General features: G+C 37.0%; 1 non-coding gene across 1 annotated transcript; it reads right to left on the bottom strand.

The window, feature by feature from the left end:
* Positions 1–10172: 10172 nt before the first annotated feature.
* Positions 10173–10245, bottom strand: TRNAG-CCC (transfer RNA glycine (anticodon CCC)). The gene has a single exon. It is a non-coding gene; the product is annotated as a tRNA-Gly (tRNA).
* Positions 10246–13009: the final 2764 nt, after the last annotated feature.

The following is a 13009-nucleotide window of genomic DNA, read 5'->3' as shown; positions in this document are numbered from 1 at the left end:
TGACCAAGGAGAGCCAGTGAGAATAGGCCAGTGAACTGCAAGCAGTTTCTTGGAATTTTCTTTTCAAGAAAACCCAAAAATAATCAAACAGACTAATAAGAAAACTGAAGATTTGAACAACCCTATAAAAGAATATACAGAACACTCCATTCAACAACAGAAGAATACACAGTCTTCTCAAATGGACATGGAACATTCTCCAGGATAAATCACATGGTAAGTTTTAAAACATTTAATATTGAAATACCAAGTATCTCTTCTAACCACAGTAGAATAAAACTAGAGATCAATAGCAAAAAGAAAACTGGAAAAGTCACAAATACATGGAATCTAAACAATGTCCTCTTGAACTCCCAATGCGTCAAAAAGGAAATCACAAGGGAAACTAGAACCTATCTTGAGACAAATGAAAATTAAAATGGGATGCAACAACAGCAGTCCTAAGAGGGAAGCTGACAGCATTATATGACTCCATTAAAATAGAAGAAAGATATCAAATCAACTACCTAACTTTATATCTCAGGAAACTAGAAAAAACATAACTAGACCCAAAATAAGCTGAGGAAAGAAATAATAAAGATTAGACCAGAAATTAATGAAATATAAAACAGGACAACATCAATAAAACTAAGAGCTGGATTTTTTAAAAGATAAGCAAAAATTGAAAAACTGTTACAAAACTTAAAAAAATACCAAACTTTCTCAAACTCTTTCAAAAAATGAAAAAGAGGACACTTCCAAATTCAAATGAAAGAGTTAAGTATTTGTCTCAGTGAGAATAAATCCAGACAAAGATGCTACTGAAGAAAACTACAGATCAATATCACTAATAGATCATCAAGAATTACTAGCAAACTGAATTCAACAGTACATCAAAAGGATTTACATCATGACCAAGTGTTTTTTTTCCCTGAAATGCAAGAATGGTTCAATACACGAAAATCAGTCAATGTAATACACCACATTTACAAAATGAAGGACAAAAACCACAGGACCATCTCAATTAAGAGAGAAAGAAAATTTATTTTGTTAACACCCTTTCACGATAAAATCTCAGCAAACTAGAAATAGAAGGAAATTATCTCAACATAATAAAAGCCATATATGAAAAGATCATAGCTAACATCAGTCAGCTCTGACTCCCTGCTTCCACTTATATGGACTACTGAATAAATTCTATCTCTGGACTTTCTGACTCATTTCTGCCTCCCTCCAATCCATCTTTCACAGAATTGTCTGAGTATATCCATCATACACAAAGTTACTACACCTAGGGATCTTTATGAACCCCTTCAAAATATAACTCTCATTCCTCTCCAGACCCACCTCATTCTGTTTTTTCTCATGCAACTACTGTGTTGGAATGTCCAACTCAAATGGAGTGAAAGAGAGCTGACTCTTTCATGAATTCTCCATACTCTTTCCCAACTCAGAGATGTTACCCATGCTGTTCTAAGTGGAATTATCTTCACTACTTTTCTTCTAAGCCAGTGCCAAGCCAATCTTTTGACATGTATGAAAATGTCAGCTCCAATTTCAAACCTTTTCCCGGCCCAGGGAGAATAATTCACATTTCCCCTGAATTCCCTCCATTTATTTTTCATAGCACTTAACACAAGAGATTATAATTAATCTTTTTTCATCAATGTTTAGTCACTTATTCTGTTAACAAAGAATGGTACCATAACTGAAACAGCCCACTACTATGCAAATGGCAGTGAGTAAGACAGGACCAATTCCTGTCTTCAGAGAGCTGACATTTTAATAGAGGAAATGGGTACACATACACACACACACACACACACACGTCTGTGTGTAGCTATACAAATGTATATATGCATGCATATATCACACACATGTGTGTGTGTGTGTGTGTGTGTGTGTGTATTCAGCTTTGAAAAGTATTATGAAAAAAAAAAGCCAGGTAAATTGAGAAGTTAAAGAGTGACTGCATGGGAAGAAAAAGGGAATTTATTTCAGATAGTTTGATCAGAAAAGTTCCTCAAAGAAGGTATACTACAGCAGGGATATGAATGAAGTGAGAGAAGGTCTGAGGGAAGAGTGGTCCATGAAAAAGGGACAAGTGGACATCATGAGCAGAAAATATCCTGTATGTCTGCGTAATAAGCAAGCATGGGTTTTCATAGACAAGAGTTCAAGAATGCCATTAGAAGACACACAAAAGAAGGGCTTGCAGAGTGTGTACAGAGTTTAGACTTTATCCCAAGTAGGATAAGATGTCACTAGAGGGCTTGAGAAAGAAATAACATGTTCTGATTTTTTGGTTTTTCGATGTTGTTATTGTTGTTGTTTAAATCTCTCTGCCTATAATGAAGAAAACTGTGTGCATACAAGAAGATGAGGGAGGGAAGGGGTTGTTTATGATTCAGTGAATGTGAAATGAAAAGACTGTGTCTGCTATCTGACAAATCCAAAAGGAGACCACGATGAAGACAATAAACATAAGCAATTTAAGGTAAAAATAAAGCTACCTTTATTTTAGACTGCAATCGAACACTACAAATCCTTTGAATACAATATTATCTTAACTCAAAAACACCTATTCCTAGAGTTATTTTATTTCAAATAAAAAAGAATTTTGAAACTTCCTGAGTTGAAAATATCTTCAACTTTAAAGGGAAAGGATTCAAAGGTAAATGGAAACACGCCACCTGTCATGAATATAAATATATTGACAAAACTTCTGATCCTTTAGTTTCATTGTCATGGTCTCCCTTCATTTCTTTTCCTCCCTGTCTCCTTTTTTATATTCCTTCTTTCCCTTTTCTTTTTCCCTACTTCACTGCTTCCTGTTTTCCTTTTTCTTTCCATTCATTTTCCTTTATTTCTCAATGTACCTTGGCAATCAGGCACCCGCAATGGCAGAAAAAGAATCTACAAATCATTTCAATGCATTTAAAGAATTCCATGCTGTGCTTCCCTGGCCAAAGATACAATGAAAACAGCATGAACTTTGTAATAGGCTGGAATTATAAAAAACTTACTGTGAAGAGTGGTTAACCATTGGGGGTAAAGTGAATTACTACACAATAAATGCAGCTAGGAAATAAAATGAGTTTGTGGAGACTGAGGACTGAAAATATGTATCTTTTTAGATAAAAATTTGGGATTTGGTGACTTTTAGCAGTGTGGCATATGATTTCATTTATTTTCAGGACATCAAAGTTCATGGATGTTTATGATAATACCTCTGATTTAAAAAGGTTACTTTCATTTAAAATTCTAGTTTATATAAAAATCGATTTCTTGAATAAGCAAGATATCCAAAATAATGCCAACCCTTTTAAGCAGTTAATCCTACTATCAAGAATGTATCAAAAAGAAAAACAAAGATGAGGAGTGGGTGATTTCACCAACAGATTTTTTGTTTGGTTCCCTGAAATAGATCACAGGTTACTTTAGCTAAATGGCTAAAGGTTACTTTAGCCATTGTAACAAAGTATGGCAGTTAAATCCACCTAAATATAGCCTAATTCTAAAGGTTCTCAGCTAATAAAACCTATCTTTTGCTAACTAACTTGTCAACCTATTACAACAAATATGCTTTGCAAATTAAAAAGTTATCATCTAGGGGCTTCTAATGTTGCTTAGGGAATTATTCAACATCAATTGTTCATATAACAAATAGAACTCCATTGAGTTATTTTTCCCCCAAAATGACATATTAGTACCTAAGGGAGCATGGAAGTACCCTGCCTAACTAACTCATACTTACAGATAATTATACTGTGTTCCAAAGAAAGTCCATGCTTTCTGAAGAATAACATAAAGAAGCTAACTCATTCGTTTAGAAATTTGTTTCCTCTATGCTTTACACCGAAGCATACTTTGCAATTGTAGTCTCTGGGAATCTTTTCCTTTACGAAAGCCCAAAGCTTTAAAAGAGAGCATAATATAATAAACAACCATGGTTTAAATACTCTGGGTGAAATAAAATATATTTCTATTCATTTCATCATTTCTTCTGACTCCATTTTTTGAGTAAGACCTCTTACTGAGTTAGCACCTAATTGAGGCTTGGCCTCGGGAGATATGAATAACACCTTGTCAAAATCTATTAACAGGCTACTAAAGACAAGACCCAATAACTGCGTACGTTACCATTTCAGTAAATTAGCAATTTAATTCAAAAAACAGAGAAAGAGCATGTTTTTTCAATATTTATAACACAAAGGATATAAAGGTGGAAACAAAAATACAAATAACTATTAGTGACCTAAAATTAATTGGGCAAAAAGCTACAAATTTCAGTTCCAATTCCCTTAACATTTTACTCTTAATTTGCAGAAAAGCAGCACAGTGTTTTATTATCCAAAAGACCACATAAACTTTAAAAAAAATCTATTATAACTTGACTGGATGAGTCACTTTCTACAGATTTACCATCCTCAAAAGAATAGTCTCTCCAAATAAAGTGAACTCAAGGAGAAGAGACATTTCCATTGTCATATGATAGAAGCTCTACATGTGTCACAGCAATTACTTCAGGGGGAGTGTCCGATGTTCAAGGAGAATGACAGACTGGAAGGAAATGCAAGACTCAAGCACAGATGAAATGATGGCAAAGAAAGAACCACCACGGTGCTTAATGAACAATGCTGCAACTATTCATTACGCCTCTTCTCCAGCTGATCATTAAGCTTTCAGCACTGTTTATGCAACAGAAAAGGAAATGTTGACTCAAGATTTCATACACTTACTATTCACACAATGAAGAAACCATGAAAAGTATAATCTACAATTACAGTACCTGCTGAAACTAGATCACTGTCAGTGAACCTGGTTATTAGTTGTTATAAGTGCTGTCAAATGCACTACAACTTCTGAATTTGGGATCTGCCTGGCAATGACTGCTCAAGATACAAACTTGAAAGCTCATGAAATTAAAAATTAAGTAAATAAAATCAGTTAAATAACATCAATTCAAATGAAAGATCCCAAATAGTGGTTTTATTTCTAAGACCTAATAACAGAATAAATCAGTCTTTTTATTTCATGATTTAAAGGATTTCAGAAAGTCTAGTTTGTCATGACTTTTAACCATCTTCACCATGAAACACTGGGCTTCCCTGGTGACTCAGATGGTAAAGAGTCTGCCTGCAATGCAGGAGTGAAAGTGAAAGTTGCTCAATCATGTCCCACTCTTTGTGACCCCATGGACTGTACAGTCCATGGAATTCTTCAGTCCAGATTACTGCAATGGGTAGCCATTCCCATCTCCAGAGGATCTTCCCAACCCAGGGATCAAACCACATTGCAGGCGGATTCTCTACCAGTTGAGGCACCAGTGAAGCTCAAGAATACTGGAGTATACTAGCAATGCAGGAGACCTAGGTTCAATCCCTGGATTGGGAAGATCCCCTGGAGAAGGAAATGACAACCCACTTCAGAATTATTGCCTGGAGAATTCCATGGACAGAGGAGCCTGGTGGGGTCCGTGGGGTTGTAAAGAGTAGGACATGACTGAGCATTTTTCACTTTCACTTCACCATGCAATATTATAGAATTAAGTAATTCACTGTTTGTTGAATGGACAAAATAATGAGTATAACTTGTGTATGCCAACTTCATTTCTATCAGTGGTTTGGCACATAGAAGCTACTCAGTAAAAATGCACTGAATGAATGAACCTAATAGTTAGCTTATCTCTAATAACCTGCTAGGAATATACCCTGACCCTGTGGTAATGAAAGCAGTACTCTGAAAAATTACAAACTGCAGATTGAGTGTTAACTGTGTGTTGAATAGAATACTTTGGAAACAATGACCCACATGGCATTGTGGAAGAAATGTGAATTATCAAAATTACTGAATCCTGTGTGTATCACTTAGTCACCTCAACTAGTGAAGAGAATATCTCCTTAAATTCAATTTTCTAATCTATAAAATTGGAGTGTATCTACCTTGAAAAGCTGCTGTGAGGTTGGATTAAATGTGATTTAAGAAATTATGGATCAGGGCTTCCCTGGTGGTCCAGTGGTTAAGAGTTTGCCTTGCAAGGCCAGAGACACTGGTCCGACCCCTGGTCCAGGAAGATCGCATGTGCCAAGGAGCCACTAAGCCTGTGCAACCTAACTACTGAGCTGGCAGTCTAGAGCCGGTGAGCTGCAACTGCTGAGCCCGCTTGCTTCAGCTGCTGAAGCCTGCATGCCTAGAGCCTGTGCTCCACAACAAGAGAAGTCCCCACAATGAGAACGCTGCATACCGCAAGGAAGAGTGAGCCCCCACTCTCCACAACTAGAGAAAAGCCAAGTGCAACACCGAAGACCCACCACAGCCAAAAATAAAATACATAATAAAACACATCTCTTTTAAAAATCATGGATCTGAAAAGCCCTAGTATGAAGCTTGTCATGGTCATGAAGCAAACCTTTCCTTGTGCAAGTTTCCATCCATCCTTCTTAGTGATTTAATTCTCTTTCATCATGTCCAGAGTCACAACAAAAGATCCAAAAGATCATGACCTTGTAGACCATTACTTAAAGCAATCGAACACCCCTACTTTTAAAACAATATTAAAAAATAAATGGAAATACATTAATGTGATCTGTTCTGAGAAATAAATAATTTTTTGCATTGTTTTTGCCTAAAGACAATTGAAATATGACTGGAGGATCGTATAATCTTCAGAATACATTTCAAAGGGATGACACATGAGTAAATATCACATTAGAGCTAATTCAATACAATTTATTGTGCCAAATAACTTTATCTCTGAAAGTAAATTCAGAACTAATTTTGAAAGAATCTCAAGAACCTTTTACCACCTATGTCAAGCAGTAGTTTACAAGCACTTTTCTGAACTATTAGGACCTTGAGTATTTTAAGAGAGGTTGCAAAGGTTTCCTTTTTATTATCTTTCTTGAAGAATGAAATGCAAAATCTTTACTCTCTAAACTTGTAGAAATACAGTCCCTCTAGAAACTGCTATATCCTGAAATTCCACCTCCTCTTCTAGGGTTAATGGGCAATTAAGTTCTTAGGGAAAAAGAACAGTAAGTGGAGTTTTTGTTGCTGTTTCATTTTATTTACGTTTTCAGTTTTCAGAATGAAAAGGATGTAGGGGTAGAAATGCAAGAGGGTAGGGTCATGGATGTATCCCAAGAAGGGACATGCAGAGAGGAGAACCTGGAAAATGGAACACTAATCCTCAGACCCCTTTCCAAGAAGAGATAAGAAACAAGAGCAAAGATAAGTGAACCAAAGGAGAACTGCCAGGAGCATCCTTTACCAATCCAGGGACTTCAAAAAGAGCTACTGTTGTATTATAAAGACTTTGACTGGTCTTTGTCTCTGCTTCCTGGGAAGGAGAATATAAATCTTTGGAATTTTCCAAGTAAAGTAAGTATCTTTATTATTTAGAGCCCCTTGGATCACACCTGAGTTTATAATGCGATGAGATGACTCAGGATGGGCTGTTCAACAAAAAGCCAAACTTGTGATTAGAGAGTTGGGATTTTAAAACAGCCTGACCTTCAAGGAAGGAAGAGATGAGGGAGGTTGGAGATTGTGTTCGAGCTTGAGGTCTATGTTCAATCTATCATACCCATTTTCAATCAAGCATACCCCAATTTAAAAAACTGGGACACCAAAGCTGGTGCTTCCTGATTAGTGAATGACACACTGATGTTCAGGACAATGTTGAGCTCTGATCCTCCAAAGAGAGGGGATGGAAGCCCTGTGTTTAGATGACCCTCATAAACCTTGCTCTACATGTCTCCTCACTGAGCTGCTCCTGAGTTCTATCTTTTATAATAAAAGTGTAATCATAAGTATAGCACTTTCCTGAGTTCTTTGAGTTATTCTAGTAAATCATCAAGCTCAAATAGGGTCACGGGAGCCCCCAGATGTATAGCCATTTGGTCTGGAGTGAGAATAGTCCTATGGAGGACCATGTCCTTTAACTTGCAGGGTCTATAACAACTCCCGATGGTTAGTGTCAGAATTGAACAGAAGCATATCAGTGGGGGTTGAAACTGAATATATTCCCTGGTCTGCACGCCATCAGTGACCCTCCATACAGCACTCATGAGTCCTATATGCAATAGCACAGAAGGCAATGATGATGATCTGTGTCACACATGAGCTCATTTCAGCTGGGCCACCCCACGTGGAACCACTCTATAAAGCTCCAAGACAACAACAACAAAGCTCCAAGGCCCAGGGTCATGAGACTGGCAGTGGGTGGGGAGGAGCACAGAGACTCTGAGGTAGAATGGGGAAGTCTTTCATCTGCACTTGGGCTAACCTGAAAAAACTTAAAAACTTGATCTGGTTATTAGCAAAGCTTCTTTGACAAATTTAGTATTTAACTAAAATGTCTACAGTATTCCTGAAAGGGACCCAGTTAATCTCATAACTCTTGGTCTTAACCACAAATCAGAATCACCTGGAGGACTTCTACAAATTAGTAATGTCTTGCCAGCTCAGTCCAGCCATTCTCTTGGGGAAATCAACTTAGGTGACTCTAGAGTGCATGGGGTTCAGAACCACTGGATAGAGTACAATGACAGTGAGAATGCCTTTGGATCCTGGAGCTCCACTGAGCTCCTTAACTTGGCTTTATTCATGGGAATTGGATGGCTATGGAAATATACTACGGGCAATTTCTTCCTAAGCTTGGAAATGAAAAGCATGATAAAGAATCAGGTGAATGAATTTCATTATCCCTTAGAAGGGAGAAGCCTGGGCTCTAGAACACTGAGACATGATATAACATGGCCTTTGAGCATTTGGAAATGGAATTTAATCCAAGCACTCTGTTGTAGTTACAAATCTTCTCACTATTCTACAACTGTATTTACTGTAACTTTTTTTTTTTGGCTGCATCATGCTGCATCTTAGTTCCCTGACCAGGGATCAAACCCATGCCATCTGCAGTGAAAGCATGGATTCTTAACCACTGGACTGCCAGGGAAGTCCCTACTGCAACTTCTATAGATGTTTCTCAAAAAATTATGATGTTTAATTCCTAGGCACATAATCAAGGTCCATTTGAGAGGAATCCAACTTTTTTTTCAGATCAGTACTGCTGGAATTTTAGAAACATTGAGGAGTTGAGCAGATGGGGAGTGAGGGTGTCTGTACACAAAGCTAAATATTTTTTAAGATGTTATCCACGATTGGCTAAATTTTTCCAAAAGTGTTACAATATAGAGCACTCTGCTTTGTAGAAATGTCATTTTTTTTTAAAGTAATGGAAATACTAAGGGTTAGGGGAGCTTGCCTCATTTTCTCTCAAGTTTTAAATATAGTAACAGTTGATTCTAAATATTAAAAATAAATAAATAAACAGTTGGTTAAATAAAAAGTACTCCCTTACTCCCCAAACCCATTCTCCAGATTTAATCATTCCTAACCATTAGTGAATATCTTCGCAGATCTTTTTCCAAAATATTAAGAATCACAGGACTTCCCTGATGGCTCGGAGGTAGAGAACCCACTCGCCAATGCAGGAGTCACAGGTTCGATCCATGATCCGGGAAGATTCCACCTGAGGTGGAGCAGCTGAGCCCGTGTGCCACAATTATTGAGTCCATGCTCTAGAAAGAGGCAACTGCAACTACCGAGCCGACATGCCACAACCACCGCAACCCACGCTCCCTCGAGCCCATGCTCTGCAAAAAGAAAAGTCACCACAGTGAGAAGCCTGTGCACCACAGCTGGACAAAAAGCCTGGGCAGCAATGAGGACCCAGCGCTGCCAAAAATTTAATTAACTTTTTTATGAAAACACACATATTTTCTAATTGTTTACAGCGGGTGAAAATGAGTTTATATTTATAAAAATAGTATCATATGTTAAAAATTATTCTGTTTCTGTTGATAAGTGATGTAATTCATCCCAATACCTAAAGATACACTTATATAAACATTTTAAATACAGAGGTCTACACTGTGATTGCACCTGCTGCTTATTCAGTCATCCCTCCCTTTAGGATAGTTATGTTTTCGCTACTACATGTAATGCTGCCATGAAAATCTATCCCTGCTGGGTACATTTTTAAATGTAAGTTTCTGGACCAAATGGCATGTGAATTTTATTTAAATATTTGCTTATCTATTTCTTTGGCTGAGCCGGGTCTCAGTTGTGGCATGCAGGGTCTTTCAGATGTGGCATGGGAACTCTTAGTTGCGGCGTGTGGGATCTAGTTCCCTGACCAGGGATCAAACCTGGGCCCCCTGCATCGGGAGTGCAAAATCTTAGCCACTGGACCACCAGGGAAATCCCTGGTTTGTGAATTTTAAATATAACTCCTAATTGTCATAAAAAAAAGAAAAAGAATACCAGTTACATACGGCCTCATGTCTCTGGACCTCTTGGGGAGAGGTGTGATACATATTAATCACTTCAGCAGTTCTCTGCTTACTTTTCTTATCAAGCTTTCAGTGGAAAAGAAAAATGGAGAATAATACTGTTCCTTTAATTTGCTTTATGCTTTTATAATTTGAAAAGTACAGACACAATGCCTGATAAACCGTGAGCTTTTATGTTTTAAAATACAGTATTATATTCTTTACAATGTATTTTCATATAGCTATTTAGTTCAAGTAGTTTCATATCTCTTGACTAAAATCAATATTGAGATTTTTAAGCCCCTAATGCTGTTGGTCTCAACTCTGGCCTTGCATTGGAAGCATCTGGAAACTTAAGAGAACTGCCTGGGAAGGGGGTGGGGTTGGGGTGGGGGTTGGGATAGGGGGATGAAGTTTTAAATCAGAATCTCTGCATTCAAGGACTGGCACCGAAGACTGTGTGAAAAGCTCTCCAAAGGATGCTACCATGCCTCTGAGCTACGCGGTAAATCTAAAAGGGCTCCAAAACATAAAATCAATTGATTTAAACAAATAGAAAGACTAAACTAAACATACATAGTCAGGTTGTCATTTCCTGATATAGTCCTAAACTTACATGATTTTTTAAATAATTTTTAATGTGGACTATTTTTAAATTCTTTATTGAACTTGTTACAGTACTGCTTCTGCTTTTTTATGTTTTTGTTTTTTGGAGGTGAGGCGTGTGGGATCTTAGCTCCCCTACCAGGGATCTAACATGCACCCCTGCATTAGGAGGCGAGGTCTTAACCACTGGACCACCAGGGAAGTCCCCTCAACTTTCATGATTTTATTTCACATTAATTAATAATGAATCAAACAGCTCATTTGTAGCATATTAAGCTGATCCCAAGATACTTAATATTCACTTTTAGGAGCTGGAATTAGTCATCTTAGCAAGAGTGTATTCATTTTTAGGAGAACACTTGACCCAACTTTAACTTCTAGTAGGTTTAGACTATGAATATTCTCCTTTATGTGAAAAATTAAAATTACAGGAGATAGGATATTAAGAATTCATTTCATGGGCACAAGCAAGAGAAAGGAAAAGATAAACTGGCATTTGATTTCTAGGCACTTCTTGATTAGCTTTGGAATGTGTTTTGGGCCAAATCCAGAATAAATAAATGTTATATGGTCATGTGATTAAAAGAACTGCAAATGACCCCCAAATTTTATACTAATTTATTTTTATCTCTGGCTAAGAGTAATAACAATAAATCAACCATTAATTATAATCTCTTTGGTTAGTTTTATTTTGAAGTCTTAACATTATACTATTGTGGCTGCCAGAAGCAGAGCTATAAAATCCAGAGGACATTAGATGCTTTGGGCATTTTATCTGATTAAGTTCCCACAATCCCTCTGCCAGGTAAATATGTTTATCTCAATGTATACACTTACTACATTCAGAGCAGTTAAAACCTTGCCCAAGGCCACATGACTAGCAAGTGGCATAGCCAGGCTACACCTGAAGATTAAAGCTGAGAGCTGAGACTACTATAATCTCAAGGACTCCACTCTCTCTGCTACTCAACCTTGCTGACAATCAGCTCTGTTTACTTATAAATTGAATTTGATCATTGATTTGGGGGGGGGGGGGGCAGGGGACAGGCTTAGTAAACAGGTTTGCCACAACAGAAGATTTAAAACCAATGTGAGCAATTTAATTTAGACAAACACTTGTCACTAAAGTAAATCTCTTTTATTTGCTAATATTAGCAGAATCCTTAAATAAAAATCTATTTAACTTTATAAAAAGCTCTCAATATAGGTCAAGACTATACAGCAATAAATAAAACTAACCTGATATTCTCTCCACTAAAGTATCATTATGACCCTTTCTTGTACAGACCTTTTTAAAGTATTCATAAAATAGGGACAAATGATATTTGCATCCCAGTATTATTGCTGTCTATGCAATGGTTGATTTTTGATTTTTCCTGTAGCTGAATGTGGTCCTTCAGCAGATAACTTTCCTAGAGTCATTGTAATTTTGGCTTCCTCACCTTTCAGGAAAGAGCTATACAAAAGAATCATCACCTTTCCCTGATGTTTAATCAGGACTCAGCATGCTAAGGTCCTTTTATGAAAGCTCCCTGTCAGGAAATCAAAGCCCCTTTCTTCAAAAACAATAAAACATGAAACAGAGGGATCCATTTGTCAATCAAGATAGATTTCTCTTTAGGAGAAAAAAGAAAAAGACCCTCAAAGAATAAAAAGCTTTCACACTAATTAATATCCATTAAAGCTCCCAACAGTTTAAAGTCTTGAGCAAAGTCAAGAATTACCCAGCTAATTCAATTCCAGAAGGTGTTTTTGCATCATTCATCTGGACTGACAAGAGAAAGTACTTCCCTAAAGAGGACTAGGATAATTAATTCCAATTTGCAGTTCATATTTGCCAGCACAACCTCAGTATGTCAGTCTTTACAAATTTCCTTGGAGTATGACATTTAATCAATTATTCAGATTCAGATCTAATTCCATACACATCTAATGTGTACCCACATAATACCATGCGCTATGTTAGGTTCTAGAAACATGGAAATGCTTAATTCATTCTCTTCCCTTTGAACAGTGTAGAGTCAACAGGAATTATCTTCCTGAACAGCTTTCAAACACCCAATTTTATACATACCAAAGTCAGCTAG

The sequence above is a fragment of the Dama dama genome, chromosome 15 (genome assembly GCF_033118175.1).
Source record: "Dama dama isolate Ldn47 chromosome 15, ASM3311817v1, whole genome shotgun sequence".
Taxonomy (NCBI): domain Eukaryota; kingdom Metazoa; phylum Chordata; class Mammalia; order Artiodactyla; family Cervidae; genus Dama; species Dama dama.
The sequence above is the reverse complement of the archived record's forward strand: the minus strand, read 5'-3'. Positions and strand labels throughout refer to the sequence as shown.